Source organism: Coregonus clupeaformis, unplaced genomic scaffold (assembly GCF_020615455.1).
Source record: "Coregonus clupeaformis isolate EN_2021a unplaced genomic scaffold, ASM2061545v1 scaf0391, whole genome shotgun sequence".
NCBI classification, from domain to species: Eukaryota; Metazoa; Chordata; class Actinopteri; order Salmoniformes; family Salmonidae; genus Coregonus; species Coregonus clupeaformis.
This window is the reverse complement of record NW_025533846.1, coordinates 18,353-36,115: the sequence shown is the minus strand read 5'-3', so window position 1 is coordinate 36,115 and position 17,763 is coordinate 18,353. Positions and strand designations below refer to the sequence as shown.

General features: G+C 41.2%; 1 protein-coding gene across 2 annotated transcripts in view; it reads right to left on the bottom strand.

The window, feature by feature from the left end:
• megf10 (multiple EGF-like-domains 10) overlaps window positions 1-17,551 on the bottom strand; it is a 104,863-nt gene extending 87,312 nt beyond the window's left edge. For both annotated transcript variants that reach the window (XM_041897493.2, XM_041897494.2), the window contains exon 1: window positions 17,258-17,551. The gene's annotated coding sequence lies outside the window, so the exon portion shown is untranslated. The remainder of the gene's footprint in view (window positions 1-17,257) is intronic.
• Window positions 17,552-17,763: the final 212 nt, after the last annotated feature.

Sequence of the window (17,763 nt, the reverse complement as noted above, 5' to 3'; positions counted from 1 at the left end):
TCCAGTCTTTTACAGGCTGCAAAACGGGAAAGGGAAGTACCCAAGCCAACAATGTATGCCATTGGTGCCAGCGCATCCCTGTGCCATCAAGGCCCTAAAAGTGTTTTGTCTCAGAGGAATCCAAAGCCTCCTTTTGCTAATGCCCATGTTGAAACCAGTTCTCTCTCTCTCTCTCTCTCTCTCTCTCTCTCTCTCTCTCTCTCTCTCTCTCTCTCTCTCTCTCTCTCTCTCTCTCTCTCTCTCTCTCTCTCTCTCTTCAATTATTCCTCCTGTCTGATAGTACACTGCTTCAACAAAGCATCCCTGGCATCAACAGTCATGTCACATCCCAGTCATGATACATGGTAGCAGTCAACACAAAAACAAGTCAAAAGTAAAAATGCATCACTGGCTCCAAATATCTTTGATGATTTTTTAACTTTGAATCTTTGCGTGCAAGATTTCGTTTACAGCTTGAAGTGATAGTTCTCACAAATAACTTTCAGAATTTGTCAGAGGCGTTTAAACAGCAATTCTTTCCCATTGTGTGTTGTGTAAGACTAGCTAATATGCAAAATAGTCTACAAATCAAACATTGTTAATGTGGCAGGTTGGGCCTCCTGCCAGCATAGAAGCTTGTAGTGATAGAAAGACACCACTGGTGGATGCAACTTCATGTATATGATGTGACCACATTGATTCTACAGCTGCTCTCCACGTCTCTCTGCGTTAACTAGCTAGCTAACCAAATAAAAGGCTAACCATCAGGGCTGTGTCTCTGCTTCGGTCTAGCCTCCCGAAACCCCAGTAGAGAGAGGACGGGGGAAGTCTGCGAGACGACGGGCTTCTGCGGCCTCTCGCTGATGACAGTGTGTCTATGCGGGCGGTTAATGGGGGCACCAGGGGCTCGCTCTCCGGTTTCACTGAGCTAACGGGCACAGCTGCACCCACCCGGCAAAACCCCAAACCCCCTCCCCGGGACAACTGCGGCAGTTCACAAACAAGGGTGTTGCTGTGCGTGTGAAAGAACCCTACACACACTATACACACCACTCCTGATGCGGGGCTTAGGGGGCCAACGGGGCTTTGATACGCTGCACATAGCAGTCCAGTATCGGATGCCCCGGGGAAGTTCATCCAAGCACAAACAGAGGACGGACTGAGTCCATGCACAAAATATTCATTTGCCAAAACATGCAGTCTTCCTTAGGCATTTCTTCTGCCAACGTGGGGCTTAGCCGTCCAAAGTTAGTTCACTAGAGAACTATTCAGAATTGAGATGACGAAATGACAAGCTGTTTTACACAGTATATGCTGGTTAGTGGAGTTGTCAGTTATGACAGCAGTGATTAGTACAGTCAGATACTGAAGAGCGGTAAACAGGCAGTCGCCAAGTGGTGCACAGGATACAACAGTTTTGGCTGTTTGGGGATGATAAGTACCCAGCTAGCATATAACGTTCTGAGAACCATATGTTTCTTAAAGCTTGGTGAGAGCATTATTGTCCTATGGTTATTTTGCATACAAACTACCCTCAATGTTCTGGGAATGCTGTAGGATACCCAGATAGCACATAATGTTCTGAGAACCATGTGTTTCTTAGGTGGGAATTTCAATACTTGAGCATAACCTTTCCTACTGGTTTACTCATGGTTCTATTTAAAGTAATGTTCTCAAATTGTTCGGAGAACATTAAGAAACAACATTGTTCTATGGGAATTTCAGTACTTCAGCACAACGGTTTCCTTTTCTATTTAAAGTCATGTTCAACAAGCACAGCACTTACACAACTGACTGATGATTGGCTGAGAGAAATTGATGATAAAAAGATTGTGGGGGCTGTTTTGTTAGACTTGTTAGAGTATTTGACTTGACATTATCGATCATAGTCTGTTGCTGAAAAAACATGTGTTATGGCTTTACACCCCCAGCTATATTGTGGATAAAGAGATACCTGTCTAGCAGAACACAGAGGGTGTTCTTTAATGGAAACCTCTCCAACAAAATCCAGGTAGAATCAGGAATTCCCCAGGGCAGCTGTCTAGGCCCCTTACTTTTTTCAATCTTTACTAACGACATGCCACTGGCTTTGAGTAAAGCCAGTGTGTCTATGTATGCGGATGACTCAACACTATACACGTCAGCTACCACAGCGACTGAAATGACAGCAACACTTAACAAAGCGCTACAGTTAATTTCAGAATGGGTGGCAAGGCATAAGTTAGTCTTAAATATTTCAAAAACTAAAAGCATTGTATTTCGGACAAATCATTCACTAAACCCTAAACCTCAACTAAATCTTGTAATGAATGATGTGGAAATTGAGCAAGTTGAGGAGACTAAACTGCTTGGAGTAACCCAGGACTGTAAACTGTCATGGTCAAAACATTTTGATACAACAGTAGCTAGGATGGGGAGAAGTCTGCATTCTTAACAGCACTATCAACAAGGCAGGTCCTACAGGTCCTAATTTTGTCGCACCTGGACTACTGTTCAGTCGTGTGGTCAGGTGCCACAAAGAGGGACTTAGGAAAATTGCAATTGGCTCAGAACAGGGCAGCACGGCTGGCCCTTGGATGTACACAGAGAGCTAACATAAAAAATATGCATGTCAATCTCTCCTGGATCAAAGTGGAGGAGAGATTGACTTCATCACTACTTGTATTTGTGAGAGGTATTGACATGTTGAATGCACCGAGCTGTCTGTTTGAACTACTGGCACACAGCTCGGACAGCCATGCATACCCCACAAGACATGCCACCAGAGGTCTCTTCACAGTCCCCAAGTCCAGAACAGACTATGGGAGGCGCACAGTACTACATAGAGCCATGACTACATGGAACTCTATTCCACATCAAGTAACTCATGCAAGCAGTAAAATTAGATTAAAAAAAACAGATAAAAATACACCTTATGGAACATCGGGGACTGTGAATCAACACAAACATAGACACATGAATACAAACACACGATAACATACTCACTATACACACACATACACATGTATTTTGTGCTATAGATGTGTGGTAGTAGAGTAGGGGCCTGAGGGCATACACTTAATATGTTGTGAAATCTGTTATGAATGTATTGTAATGTTTAAAAATGTATAACTGCCTTAATTTTGCTGGACCCCAGGAAGAGTAGCTGCTGCCTTGGCAGCAGCTAATGGGGATCCATAATAAATAGAAATTCAAATACAAATGTTCTCAGAACATTAAGAAAACTTTCCATAACAACCACAAGAAAACATTATTAACATTCAAATAACGTTCTAAGAACGTAATTTAAAAACATATACATTACGTTCTCATCAATAAAACTCTCTAGCTTGTTAAGTGTTTTCAGGTGTGTTGGCCACGCCCACTAATTGGCCACACCTGATTTTAATGAGTGCTTGTTTCCTTTGAAATGTTGTCTGTTTGAATAGACTAAAATGAACAGCTTTGTATGAGTTAAAAAAACACGGCATGCTAGCTCCATCCTGGTGGCGCAGTGGACTAATTCCATTGATAGAGAACAGAAGAGCATTGGTTTGAATCTCACCGATGCTGCATCACAATAAAAAAGAAATGTGTTTGCATAATTAATAGAAATGCATTTCCATGTGTCCTGTCTGTGCTTGGAGTTAAAAAAGGTTAACCTAAGCTAGCAGTGTTTTAGAATTCTTATTGAAACATGTTCTCAAATGTTATTTAATTACCTTCAAATAATTTCCATTCTCAGAACGTTAATAAAACCTCTCAAGAAAACTTTCAGGGAACTATAGTAAAACATTCTCAGAACCTTCCTGCAACCTAAAAATGTACGTTCCCAGAATAGACAAAAATCTCACTTCCGTTCTCAGAACGTTAAAAAATGCTGTTTTACCAGTCAGGAAACGTATGGCTTCGTTCCCAGAACCAATGGGAAACCAAAAACATACATTCCAACAACCTCCAAGGAACGAAATGTGCTAGCTGGGTAGTAGCCTTGCAAGAGGCTCATAGGAGCAGCTTCATGTACAAGTACACACCCTGGACAGGACGCTAGTCTATCGCAGGGCTTTGGCAGGGTTTGAACCTTGAGTTTATCAGCTACATGTACAAGTGTGAATAACTAGGAGTCTTATAGGAGGTTGAGTTTTCATCTGACAAAATCCTACAACACAGAACATCTTCTGATACTTGAAATCTATAACTTTCAATTATTTATTCTTAGAAACCTTTGTTGCGAATTGAATACTTAAAATGGTTGAATGTCAGATCTTTCATCAGTCCGCCCACATTAGCATGGAAATGACCCAGAGGATGTATTTAGCTAAATTGCTCAATTGACAGTGCCATGATCTCTTCCTGTGACATCTGCTTTACCAATTAAGTGAGTTAGTTCATGATTAGACTTGCAGTCAGAATACCTTGACAGGACATTGACATCATTTAGCAGATACTCTTATCCAGAGCAACATACAGTTAGTGCATACCTTTTTTTTTTTTTTTTTTTTTTTACAGTGGCACCCCGTGGGAATCGAACCCACAACGCTGGCATTGCAAGCGCCATACTCTATCAACTGAGCTACACAGGCAGACAGTTTCCTTTACAGGATAATCAAAATAATCTAGCACTTCCTATTTATTCAGGAGGAACTTGAATGACACTGTACTGTGTGTGCGTGTGTGTGTGGGTGCGTTTATTCGACTGTATGTTCGTGTACGTCACAGTGGTGGGGCAAGACTCCAAACACCTTATCACAAATGTCCTTATCTATTTAATTCAATGAAACTTCGGCTAGCGTGAACACAAAGCTTTGTTGTTGGAAACTTTTACCAGCAGAGAGAGAATAAATGAGTAGATCTATGTTCTTAGGGAAGCTTTAAAGCTTTGTGGTTGTCTTTATCTTGATTCAGATTGATATGGTTAGTTTGTCTTTGTATGATCTCAGCTTTGAGAGATGAGAGAATGAGAGAGAGAGAGAGAGAGAGAGAGAGAGAGAGAGAGAGAGAGAGAGTGAAGAAAGAACACAGAACAAACACAGCTGCTGTATCTCTTGTCATCTGTGGTGTGTCCTCTGCCTTTCACCTGACCCACTCAGCTGTTTCTCTATACAAGGACAACCAGCCTTTCTTCTTAAACACACTTTGCCTGGGAAAATGCACTAGTATGGGGTCCCATAATGAGTCTAGTCCTCTACCAACTACCTATCTCCCTACCTAATAGGCTTGGGCGGTATACCGTATATACCGTATACCAGGGTATTTTGAAGTACTGACGGTATGATTTTCAATACTGTCCCCAAAATATTTGATTGAGCCAGTCAAATGGTATGTTTGCTTACAAAGAGCACATGGAGCAAATGTGACGTGACGATCCACTGTTGAGCAGCACAAGAGAGGTGATCAAGTTATACTTGAAATTCACTACTAATGTTTGCCAGCTAAATATCTAAGATGTGCCAAATACATTTTCTCCAGCTCAGGGCTCCAGCTATTCATTTTGGTTTGCTAACTTGCTAGCTATAACGTTAGGTGTCTAGCTTGCAATATCAAGCTGCTTGGTTACAGCAGAGACAATCAATCTCCTTCTGGGTCAAGTGTGAGTAGCCTTTTGAGATAGATGTTTAACTTTATGAGCTGGGTTGTCTTTCCTTGCATTTGGTTTATGTTCGCTCACGCTTGTTAGCATTTAGCTAGCAGCCGCTATGGGAATTCTCTAGTATTTTTCTTAGCATTTGTTAGCCCCTGTGCTCTGCCGGTAATACCATATGGTACAGGAACTGTATGAAGGTATGGAAATCTGGATACCGCCCAACCATACTAACTAATGGTTTAAGACATGGCGTTTCAATCAGTGATGTAGTAGTAAAACAATTTGTGGGTGAAATAATGTACGTTCCCTATACTTTCAATGCATTTTTTCCCAAAAGGTGGGTAAACTTTACCCTCCACTACACCACTGGTTTCAATGTACTTGCTATAGAAGATGTAGAGCAGAATTGGGGGAAATTCTATTTCACTTCACATCAGGAAATTAATTGGAAACCACTTAGCGAAATAACAGAACAAAACAAATGTCTAGAAAATGTCAACTACTGTACGTGAACTACTCAACACCTGTAAGACACTGTTCAGTGAAGTACCAGGCACAAGCAGTGAGAGGCACAGCCCAGCTTGTTTCACACAGCACTAGCAGTTGATCAATTAAGAGGGTGTGCGTGTGTGTGTGTGTGTGTGTGTGTGTGTGTGTGTGTGTGTGTGTGTGTGTGTGTGTGTGTGTGTGTGTGCGTGCGTGCCTATGCGTGTGCAGGTTTGTGCGTGTGTGTGTGTGTGTGTGTGTGTGTGTGCGTGTGCATGTGCGTGTGTGTTTCGGCTGCCACTTATCATGCTCATTAATGTCTCCAAGGCATACTGTGTTCAACTGGTTTTTCTCTAAGCAGCCCCTTGCCACTGTTTATTGGGACAGTTGGTGCATTCAGATAAGCTGTACAATTCCACAGCATGCCAAGTGATCCCTGCACAACACACAGGCTCAAACAACCAAATAAAGCATCACACTCTTAAGGGGAATTCCACTAATGGTCAAATGTGTGTGGGGAAACAAAAAAAACATCAGGATATACTCATAAACATGTATGTTGACAGATGTTGAGACATACAGCATTTTTGCTCATCCCATAACCCTAAAAAGGTAACTTGGACCATCAGGGGAAGAGGAGGGTCAGACAGTAAGGAAGGGAAGTGTGACCACCACCGGAGACAAGAGAGCAGGAAATTACAGTTGTGTCTAAAGTAGTCCGTTTATGGCGGCTTCCAGACAGTGGAGCTGGATACGAGAAACGTGGAGTGGAAATCTAGAGTTACTGAGGACCCAGACCCAAACAGCAGAGAGGGATATGTCGGTAGGCGCCAACCGTGAAAGCCTTATTCATAATGCCAAAACGATGTTATCTTATAACCAATTGTAACATAGAATGTTATGCCATTGTATAGTTAAAAAATATGTGCATTAGGGAAGGTGGGCAATTAATGGGTTGCACCTCTGTCACTCGGTCGCGTCGTTGCCATTGTTATCAACATTCTACAGACACCGCAGCCACGTTGATGCCTGACTGATGACTAATGCCCAGTCTTTCTGAACGGGGGCTAATGACTGTTTCGTCTAAATTACACTCTAGTGGCTTGGAAATATGATGACGAAAGTCGGCAAATAATTAGCAGGAAACAACCTTGCCATCCTTATGATGCCGTCAAGTTTACTTTAGAGAGATGGCAATGTTACCATTAGGTAGCAAAGTTCGTAAAAACATAGCTAGCAATGCTAATGTTAGCTCGCTAAAATTCAGTGCTGTCCCCTCAATCTTAGCTGGCTAGCTAAAGTTATACTGTATCTAAAGTCAATCTGGCAACATCACAATGATGACAAAAGGTTTTCCTACTAATTATTTGCTGACTTTTTAAATGTCTTCGTGTTTTCAAGCCACAGTAATGCACTTTAGATGAAATCTTAATCAATGCCCATTGGGAATGCATTGAGTAGAATGCTCAGTTGGGCATCAGTCCTAAAATTAACGTTCAAAACAATATTGTGACGAAACGTGCAACCTGGTTCAAATCCTGGGTACCGTTGAGCCCTTGACCCAGAAAACAGCTCACTTGATTCAGCCCTTAGTGCAATAGCACCACTGTACAGTTATCCATGTTGCCCGGCAATTGACCTCTGTTTCACTGATCAAGCTGCCAATGACTTAGGATCAAATTTGGGACTTAGGATAAAATTTTACTGCTGCTGCCAACAATGTTAGAGCGTCTTTAACAAGATTGATCTCAAATAGACAATTCATCTGAAAACATACTGTATACCAGTATGATTCTTGATTGAATAATCCGGCCCTTCTAGGGTTTACGGGTTGGCTCTGTACCCTGATATCTACGGCAGAGGTCTGCAATGCTCTTTGAAGTTAAGCGTGTGCCCTCTTTGACTTTTAGAGAAAAATAATGTTGTCATAAGAGAAGAATTTCCAATTATCAGAACTTGCTCAAATAAAGTGTAGATTACATTGGCTGGGTCTACGTCTGTGATACTTCCTCTAGCTAACGTTGGTATCACCCATGTTCTAGCTAGTTAACGTTGGTATCACCCATGTTCTAGCTAACTAACGTTGGTATCACCCATGTTCTAGCTAGCTAACGTTGGTATCACACATGTTCTAGCTAGCTAACGTTGGTATCACCCATGTTCTAATCCAGCTAAATTTGGCTTCACCCATGTTCTAGCTAGCTAACGTTGGTATCACCCATGTTCTAGCTAGCTAACGCTGGTATCACCCATGTTCTAATCCAGCTAAACTTGGTATCACCCATGTTCTAGCTAGCGAACGTTGGTATCACCCATGCTCTAATCCAGCTAAACTTGGTTTTGCCCGTTCTAGCGAGCTAAACATGGCTGATACCAAATTTAGCTGGATTAGAACATGGGTGAAAAAAATAGTTTAGCTGGATTAGAACATGGGTGATACCAACGTTAGCTAGCTATAACATGGGTGAAATCAACTTTAGCTAGCTAGAACATGGGCAAAACCAAGTTTAGCTGGATTAGAACATGGGTGAAATCAACTTTAGCTAGCTAGAACATGGGTGATACCAAGTTTAGCTGGATTAGAGCATGGGTGATACCAACGTTAGCTAGCTAGAACATGGGTGATACCAAAGTTAGCTAGCTAGAACATGGGTGAAACCAAGTTTAGCTGGATTAGAGCATGGGTGATACCAACGTTAGCTAGCTCGAACATGGGTGATACCAACGTTAGCTAGCTAGAGCATGGGTGAAAACAAGTTTAGCTGGATTAGAGCATGGGTGAAACCAACGTTAGCTAGCTATAACATGGGTGATACCAATGTTAGCTAGCTAGAACATGGGTGATACCAACGTTAGGTAACTAGAGCATGGGTGATACCAACATTAGCTAGCTAGAACATGGGTGATACCAACGTTAGTTAGCCATGACATGGGTGATACCAATGTAAACTAGCTGTAACCTGGGTGATACCAACACCAGCTAGCTAGAACATGGGTGATACCAACGTTAGCTAGCTAGAACATGGGTGATACCAACGTTAGCTAGCTAGAACATGGGTGAAAACAACGTTAGCTAGCTAGAACATGGGTGATACCAATGTTAGCTAGCTAGAACATGGGTGAAAACAACATTATCTAGCTAGAACATGGGTGAAACCAACGTCAGCTAGCTAGAACATGGGAAAAAAACAAGTTTAGCTGGATTAGAACATGGGTGAAAACAGCTTTAGCTAGCTATAACATGGGTGAAATCAACTTTAGCTATCTAGAACATGGGAAAAACCAAATTTAGCTGGATTAGAACATGGGTGAAACCAACATTAGCTAGCTAGAACATGGGTGATACCAACATTAGCTAGCTAGAACATGGGTGAAACCAACGTTAGCTAGCTATAACATGGGTGAAATCAACTTTAGCTAGCTAGAACATGGGCAAAACCAAGTTTAGCTGGATTAGAACATGGGTGAAATCAACTTTAGCTAGCTAGAACATGGGTGATACCAAGTTTAGCTGGATTAGAGCATGGGTGATACCAACGTTAGCTAGCTAGAACATGGGTGATACCAACGTTAGCTAGCTAGAACATGGGTGAAACCAAGTTTAGCTGGATTAGAGCATGGGTGATACCAACGTTAGCTAGCTAGAACATGGGTGATACCAACATTAGCTAGCTAGAACATGGGTGATACCAACGTTAGCTAGCTAGAACATGGGTGAAAACAACGTTAGCTAGCTAGAACATGGGTGATACCAATGTTAGCTAGCTAGAACATGGGTGAAAACAACATTAGCTAGCTAGAACATGGGTGAAATCAACTTTAGCTAGCTAGAACATGGGTGAAACCAACGTCAGCTAGCTAGAACATGGGAAAAAAACAAGTTTAGCTGGATTAGAACATGGGTGAAAACAGCTTTAGCTAGCTATAACATGGGTGAAATCAACTTTAGCTATCTAGAACATGGGAAAAACCAAATTTAGCTGGATTAGAACATGGGTGAAACCAACATTAACTAGCTAGAACATGGGTGAAATCAACTTTAGCTAGCAAGAGCATGGGTGAGACCAAGTTTAGCTGGATTAGAACATGGGTGAAACCAACGTCAGCTAGCTAGAACATGGGTGAAATCAACTTCTGCTAGCTAGGACATGAGTGAGACCAAGTTTAGCTAGAACATGGGTGAAACCAAGAAGATAGCAGGGATGTGCTTCCCCTTTAAGATGGTTTCCTCTCTAGGTTTGTTCCTTCTAGGGAGTTTTTCCAAGCCAATGTGTTTCTTCTTCTGCTTGCTCTTAATGACCGTAATTAATCTAAATTAAGATAGAAATGCTAAACTATTTACATTTAAGTTCGTCCTAAATATTCCATATTCTAAAGTCTAAAACCCAACAGTCAAAAGTTTGGACACACCTACTCCTTCAAGGGTTTTTCTTTATTTTTTATTTTTTTACTATTTTCTACTTTGTAGAATAATAGTGAAGACATCAAAACTATGAAATAACACATACGGAATCATGTAGTAACCAAATCAAAATGTGTTAAACAAATCAAAATGTAATTTACATTTGAGATTCTTCAAAGTAGCCACCCTTTGGCTTGATGACAGCTTTGCACACTCATGGCGTTCTCTCAACCAGCTTCATGAGGTAGTCACCTGGAATGCATTTCAATTAACAGGTCTGACTTGTTAAAAGTTAATTTGTATAATTTATTTCCTTCTTAATGCGTTGGAGCCAATCAGATGTGTTGTGACAAGGTAGGGATGGTATACAGAAGATAACCCTATTTGGTAAAAGACCAAGTCCATATTATGACAAGAACAGCTCAAATAAGCAAAGAGAAACAACAGTCCATCATTACTTTAAGACATGAAGGTCAGTCAATCCTTTGAAAGTTTATTCATGTGCAGTCGCAAAAACCATCAAGCGCTATGATGAAACTGGCTCTCACGAGGACTGCCACAGGAAGGGAAGACCCAGAGTTACCTCTGCTGCAAAGGATATGTTCATTAGAGTTACCAGCCTCAGAAATTGCAGCCCAAATAAATGCTTCACAGAGTTCAAGTAACAGACACATCTCAACATCAATTGTTCAGAGGAGACTGGGTGAATCAGGCCTTCATGGTCGAATTGCTGCAAAGAAACCACTACTAAAGGACACCAATAATAAGAAGGGACTTGCTTGGGCCAGGAAACACGAGCAATGGACATTAGACCAGTGGAAATCTGTCCTTTGGTCTGATGAGTCCAAATGTGAGATTTTTGGTTCCAACCGCTGTGTCTTTGTGAGACGCAGAGTAGGTGTAATGGCTTCCTTTCCTCTTTACCATAGCCACTGCCCTAGCCTGAAGCGGGGTTGTTTCGGACGCATACAGTCCACACTCAACGTTTCCAAACGGCCAAACATTCAATGAGATCCAGGGATATAGTGCAACAAAAAATGTTTATTCTTCTTATCTAACAAAAAGGTATTCTCCAATCAACTTAAAGCAGAGATTACTTGAAATGCAAATACATAATATAATATGACCTGTCTGTCTGTATGTCTATATGGTCAAAAAACTATACCGCTCCCGCATCTAGCAAGGACTCCTCCCCCCGAAGGCCCAACTTCCTGCCTTTATACTAACACAATTAACACAGTACAATGAATGGGCAAGAGGGGGGGCCAAAAACTGAGTTACACTAATAACAAATGAATATATCTCAATCCGGTAAATAAATCATAAAGGTACGTACCTAATATTTCATCATATACATTAATATTTAATATATTTACACAAATGTACATGGAGCTCAGTATGTTCAGTCTTTTATACAAAATATGCCCAAATCGGCTCTAACAGTAGGTGAACGGATGATCTCCACATGTGTGCTTCCCACCGTGAAGCACGGAGGAGGAGGTGTGATGGTGCTTTGCTGGTGACACTGTCTGTGATTTATTTAGAATTAAAGGTACACTTAACCAGCATGGCTACCACAGCACTCTGCAGCGATACGCCATCCCATCTGGTTTGCGCTTAGTGGGACTATCATTTGTTTTTCAACAGGACAATGACCCAACACACCTCCAGGCTGTGTAAGGGCTATTTGACCAAGAAGGAGAGTGATGGAGTGCTGCATCAGATGACCTGGCCTCCACAATCACCCAACCTTAACCCAATTGAGATGGTTTGGAATGAGTTGGACCGCAGAGTGAAGGAAAAGCAGCCAACAAGTGCTCAGCATATGTGGGAACTCCTTCAAGACTGTTGGAAAAGCATTCCAGGTGAAGCTGGTTGAGAGAATGCCAAGAGTGTGCAAAGCTGTCATCAAGGCAAAAGGTGGCTACTTTGAAGAATCTAAAATCTAAAATACATTTTGATTTGTTTAACACTTGTTTGGTTACAACATGATTCCATGAGTGTTATTTCATAGTTTTGATGTCTTCACTATTATTCTACAATGTAGAAAATAGTAACAAATAAATAAAAACCCTTGAATGAGTAGGTGTGTCCAAACTTTTGACTGGTACTGTACATCCGAAACATCAAATTAGTATGTAGGAGTAGGAGTAGGTGCATGCTACGTGGGATAGGGTGTATAATTGAAGAAGATCAGTAATATAATAATTTGGTGGGTGCTTATATTCTTATATTTGTCCAAGTGTGTATTATACGCATGTGTGAATTGGAAATGTTTTTTTGTTGCATTTCCCAACTCTCCCTGAGACAAGAGTGAGGTCACAGCCAGCGTCTACCATTACCAACTGCGACCCTGGAGCTAATTAGAGTTAAGTGCCTTGCTCAAGGGCACATCGGCAGATTTTTCACCTTCTCAGCTCAAAGATTCAAACTAGCAACCTTGCAGTTATTGGCCCAACGCTCTAACTGCTAGGCTACCTGCCACCAGTAGATCACTGCCAAGTGCAAAACCGGATATAAATCCAATTGCAGATACAGTATGTTATTATCTGATCTACTATACAATACATTTGCATCTATATAATTCGATTCAGATATGTAATCCAGTACCACCCGGGGGGAAAACTAACAGCTGACCTGCAATAAACCCAAACATGATATTAATCCAATCTAGAGTACACATCCTCGCATGAATATACCATGAGTATTTTTCTTTGTTGCAACTTTGGGTTGGATTTCTAAAGGGGACTAAGAGCGTAGGAAAGCCGGGATCATCTTACAGTAGGCTTTGTCAACAATTGTTGTAGTTTTTTGGAAGTGGTAGACATCAAGGCAGGCAGTCTAGCTCTGCATGTCTACTGATATTTGTAATGCCATTGTAATAATGGTGTAAAGACAATGGAGCAAGGGGATGGATGAGTCCGTCCTGCAATACTAGATTGGAGTTGTAAACAAACAACCAAATAAGTTTTGTTATAGTGGAGAGCGATTGGGCTTTATCAAATATGAGCTCAGTTCAACTCAAAAGGTGAGTTTCAAGGGGGGAGAAATACATTCTCAATCAAAAGCTACAGTACTTTGCTCCTTAGAGATACCGTAAGGAGCATCCATAGTGCAGAACTTTCTCCTCCTTTAATAAGAGTATGGTAAATTGACAGGTTCAGAATGGTTCTGTCTCAGAAAAATGAAGGAGCGCTTTAGGAGTAACTAGGGTGGGCTCCCTCACATTTATGTATTTCTTTGTGAGGCAAAGAACTCCCGCCCCTTCCTTAAGCTGTCCAGTAAACATAGACATGTGTCCCTGTCAATCACGGCACATCTCCATTTGTCCTCCCTTTACACTCTGTTCTCTCCCCCAAATCTCTCACATTCATTTAAAGTGTTTCATTATTAATGAATTATTACAACTCTAATGTTAAAGAGTGCAGAGGCTGGTATTTAATCAAACCTGTAATGTGGAAAAAGTCACTTTGATGTACTGCAAAATCGCACCATTTCACATAGACAAGCTTTGTTTTGTTTTATGACACCCAGTGAACATTTTCTCATTATTTTCCACACTATGATGCATAACAATCTGGTATTTCACATTGTGGATTTCACAGCATGTATTTGATTGAATTTCCAGCCTTAGGCTCTTTGGAACCATGAAATACACCATACTGTGTAATGGATGTATCATCCATTTTACTGCAGTAACATTGAATATCACTCTAACCAAATCTCATAAACGTCCTATTCCTGATTGTGTCCAATCCCTGTATCGTAAATGTACGTTTTACATACATTGTCTAGTTGGGAGGAAAGAATATAGCTAGCTAGGCATTTTCACAAATAAGAAAAGGAAACCAGCAAAAATTTGGACGCATCTGTGACAGCCTTGCTTATTTTAATCTGTCCCAGGGAGTCTGTGTCCATGGCTGAACCCTTTAATTATAAAAAGGAATAATGTTGTTTTTATTGCTAGCAGCTGGAGGAGCTTGCCACTCCCAAAAACAAACTGAGCTTGTTATATTATCATAATAATACAGTCGTGGTGAACGGATTAGCCTAGTATGATGATGCTCCGGACTTTCTTTCCCGCGCTCACCCCCATTCAACTTATTTGTAGGCTAACTGTGTTAGCAATGGCCTGTACTTCTGTTCTTTACTAGCACTGTTGGGGAGTAAGTGGAGTAACCTTGCCTTAGACCTGAAGACTTGCATTGGCTCCCTGAGATAATGCCTACCCACTGAGCACAGATGTCAGTTCTAGTTTTGACTTACATTTGGTTGAGTTGTCAATTAACGTGAATTCAACGTGAAATCAACAACAAAAAAGTTCACTGTGTCATTGGATTTAGGTTAAAAGTTGGGTGAAAAAAATACCAAATGCCTTTACGTGGAAACAACGTTGATTCAACCAGATTTGGCCCAGTGGGTAAGCTTTAACTCAGCGGGCTAACACAATCTTATGGCATGCAGGAAACACAGTTTGAAACCCCTGTCTGTCACATACTACACAAGAAACACTCTTGACCTCCACTGTCTATTCACCTGACATAGTCAAAATTAGACCCAAGTTTACACTTGTGATCATCTCTCTCATCTTGTTACATGAAAGAGTGTATGTAATGAACTGTCCCGTTATCTTGTTTTAATGTCTATTCTAGAATGCCTTTCTAGCCAATCAAAAATGAGTATTCAACAATGGCGTGGTATAGAACAGTGTAACATTATCGTATAACAGTGTGAGTCTCTCTCCGGCCACTTGGTACCCTTTTCTTCCATTCACAGTGGGTCACATGACCCTGGCAGCGGGACATTGATCACCATACTGTAGGAGCCTCGCGCTCCGCTCCTCACTGCCCCCGGGACACTGGCAGCAAGATTTCTCCAACTAAAATAGTTCCGCCCTGTGGCACTTACTGGCATGGGCTTAATTCAATGGTTTGGTACACACATTCTTCTTGTTAACTCGTTGGAAGCTTTCTATTCAGAGTCTGTCTCTCTTTGAAAAGATGAAGGGGGATGGATGATGTGACAAAGGCATTTTTAAGGCACTCAAACACACACACACACGGACAGACATAAGAATAGAATATGGGTAGAGGGACACACGCACGCTGTAACAGGCAAAACTCAGGTCCCATCAAACACATGCAGATTTGTGCACAAGTGCAAACATACCCTAAGTGTACAAAACATTAGGAACACCTTCCTAATATTGAGTTGCACCCCCTTTTGCCCTCAGAACAGCCTCAATTAGTCGGGGCGTGGACTCTACAAGGTGTCAAAAGCGTTCCACAGGGATGCTGGCCCATGTTGACTCCAATGCTTCCCACAGTTGTGTCAAGTTGGCTGGATGTCATTTGGATGGTGGACCATTCTTGATACACACGGGAAACTGTTGAGCGTAAAAAACCCAGCAGCGTAGCAGTTCTTGACACACTCAAACCGGTGTGCCTGGCACCTAGTACCATACCCTGTTCAAAGGCAGTTCAATATTTTGTCTTGCCCATTCACCCTCTGAATGACACACACACAGTCCATGTCTCAATTGTCTCAAGGCTTAAAAATCATTCTTTAACCTGTCTCATTTTTTCTCTCCTCCCCTTCATCTACACTGACTGAAGTGGATTTAACAGGTGACATCAATAAGGGATCATAGCTTTTATCTGGATTTCCCTGGTCATGGAAAGAGCAGGTGTTCCTAATGTTTTGTACACTCAGTGTACATAGATGCTGTGTTGTTGGGCCTTGTGTAAGCTACTAGTATCAAGACACAGAATTCAATATCAAGCTCACTCAGAAGTTGCAAATTAACATTAGAACTCCCAGAGCGCATAATGGGTAACCTTGCCTGTGACTTGAACAGTTGCATTGGCTCCCCAAGTCAATGCCTAGACTTTGGCTTAGCTGGCTAATGTGCTGGCGCACAGGAGATGCTGGTTCGAACCATGACGCCGGCGGTCACAATTACAGTGAGAAAAAAGAGGATCCTTTGTATATTATTTGGCTAAAACACCTGACCTCTTAAATAGCAAACGTCCAGCTGATGCTCAATACATGAGGAGCTACAGGATGACACAGAATAACAATGATTCTAAGCTCACTGGTTCCCAATGTTTGTACTTCATTTTTTCTTATTTTTTCTTTAGGGGGTAGATCAGCTTAATATTGCAGATAGATTGTAACTTCCATCAATGTAATTCTCTGCATCACTGGTTCCCAATGTTATAAAAAAATTGTATTTATTGATTTAATTTAAAAATAAATAAATAAATACTACAATGGGAATAGAGACAGGGATCTAGCTGTTGCTATTTAGACATATTTACCTTCGTGAATAAACACTGAAAATGTTTACAACGCTTGTCTCGTATCAACGCGTTGCAGCGCACCATGCAGAACGCAGCACCAAAAACAACACTTTTTAAGACCTGTCACTCATGTTAAGTGGCAGAATTATCGCATTACACGATACATCTAATTAAAATGCATGAATATGAGATCAATCAACTCTCCTTGAGTTTATGCTTATTGATGATAGGCCTACACCATCTTACGTGATAGATAAGTCACCTAATTGAAAAGCAGTGCATCTTTCCATCAGGAAAAGATGGGCTTTATAAAAGATGGGCTTCTTAAAATCACAAGAACTTTAAAAAAAAGTTAGATTCTTATTAGGATAGTTCGAACATGTTCAACTAAACACGATATTCTGTTTAATACAACCACACACTGCAGGCTAGATAGACACAATGGAGAAAATGTTATAGAGAATTGACCCGATATTGCCCAACAGGCTAAACACCTAGGAACAAAATAATTCATGCAAAACATACCTATTCTATGCGAGGGTTTTCTTCCTATTCAGGCTCATGGATCCTTTCTATGTTTCGCTCCTCACAATTGAATGGTCCTCACTAGTGAATGATGAATGATCCAAAAACAGCAGGTTGACGAAAATAAGTTTCTCCGTTGGATGGTAAAAAACAACGTTTTCCGCTGAAAGAGGAAACCAAACCTACGCGTCCAATCATAAAAACGTGGTTTAATTTTTAGAATTACGAAAATGCATTGGTTTGGCACATATACATCCCAACAGCCGTCGGACAGTGAGAAAGTTATCCCGAATGTCAAAAACACTGGCGCCACTCTTGTGATGACCTCACCGCGGCGTCAGCCAATGAGGACAGCAAGGGATGCAATGAGACTTGTAAAAAGCGCTCGACACTTTTTCTCTCAAGTTGCGTAGTGTGGCAACTGGACATTTAGTGTTTGCTGTTGAAAGAAAAAAAGATACCATTCTTTTGCATACATTTCAATATGAACATAAATGTAAGCTATT